Raw genomic sequence first — 1,705 nt, forward strand, 5'->3', positions numbered from 1 at the left:
TCAAGGTTCTGTCTGCATTCATTACTGGCCCTGTGTTTCTGCACAGTTACACAGCGGCTTGTTTGTGTGCTCAGCTTCTGATGGGCATTTGGATGCCTCCATGCTATGTTTGTTATAAATCTGGCATTGGCGAACATCCCACATCTATCTACATACAGGGTTCCTGGATGTGTATTCTTACTTGGCTTTGAGAGACCTTTACACACCTAATCATTGAATTGTGTGGTGGTTATGTACTCAAGCCCTTATAGAATGAATGCTAAGCTTTTTTCCCAGGTGGTTTGGTCAGTGAGCATTGACAAATAATTTTCTATACAAACCTTCATTTAGCATTGCCTGACCCTGGTTAGGCACATTAATCATGTGAATTTATATGCTTTTTTCCCCAATAAATTTGATGATTAGCAAGCAGAGTTCAGAGCAACTATTTCCTTAGCCCCGTGAGTCTCAACTTTTGGGGTTGAAAGATTTTCACGTGGGGTTGCTTAAGAGCATTGGAAAACACATCTATCTACATTTTGATTCAAAACAGTAACAATAATGACCACTATGAAGTTGCAATGCAAATATTTTTATGCTTGGAGTTTGCTACAACATAAAGAACTGTATTTAAGTGTTAGGAAGGTTGAGAGCCACTGCTTTAGCCTGTCATTTTTGTAATATGACACAAGTAAACTAGTCAGTTACCACAATAAACCGAGGAAGTAATGATATTTGTTCTTGAAATTTCCCAAACTCAAAAACATCCTGTGCTCAAGAGGTCATGTTATTTTTTTAAAAATCCCTCACTTGTGTGTGATGGATTCACGTCGTTCGCGTCGTAAACTCTCCTGAATCAGCCTAAAAAGTGGAGTGAATACGGTTGCTTTCTTTCAAGCAGAGCTAGCTCATTCTAAGGATGTCTTTCCTTTATCACCACCTTGCCTCTGAGCCAGTTCGTTTGTGTCAAGCACTGACATGTCTGGTAGAGTACGTGATTCCAAATTGGGGAGCCAGCCAGGAACCTAAAACACGTCCTGGTATTAGATAACACAAACTGGCCATCTTTTTAGAGGACCCTTAGCATCTTACAATGCTAGCTGCCAAAGGTAGCCATAATGGGAGGCGTACAGAAAGGACAAATGGAGGGAAGTGCTGAAGAGGTGAAGGAATTAGGCCCAATGTGGAATGCCATTAGTATATGACCTCAAGTTTTAATTTTAGGCAATAATACAATTTCTAACCATGGGTTTGGCTTTTCCAATCGAGGCACATAATAGCAGGCTCTGATTCAGTTTACATATCTACAGTGGCCACACTGGATATTCTGAAGATAGAAGTGAATTTCATTCATTTCATATGAAATAAATACCAAAATCAGACAGGGAGCCCTGGGAGCATTCTGTATTAATTGTGAAGTTGTGTTCTGTCACCTTTGTAGTTAGGTAATGATCATTCAGATTGTATAGTGGGCAAGGGCGTGCATTGGGGATATTTGAACTCAAGGCCTCCATGCTAGATTAGTCCTTGTCTTGGTTACTATTAATTGATGTGATGAGATAGTATAAGCAAGATAACTTATAAAATGAAGCATTTAACTAGGACCTTCCTTACACTTTCAGAGGGTGAGTTCATGACCATCATGGCAGACAGCATGGCAGGAGGCAGACAGGTGTGGTAATAGAGCAGTAGCTAAGAGCTTTCATATGATTCACAAATACATAGA

Source organism: Mus caroli, chromosome X, assembly GCF_900094665.2.
Source record: "Mus caroli chromosome X, CAROLI_EIJ_v1.1, whole genome shotgun sequence".
Lineage (NCBI taxonomy): Eukaryota > Metazoa > Chordata > Mammalia > Rodentia > Muridae > Mus > Mus caroli.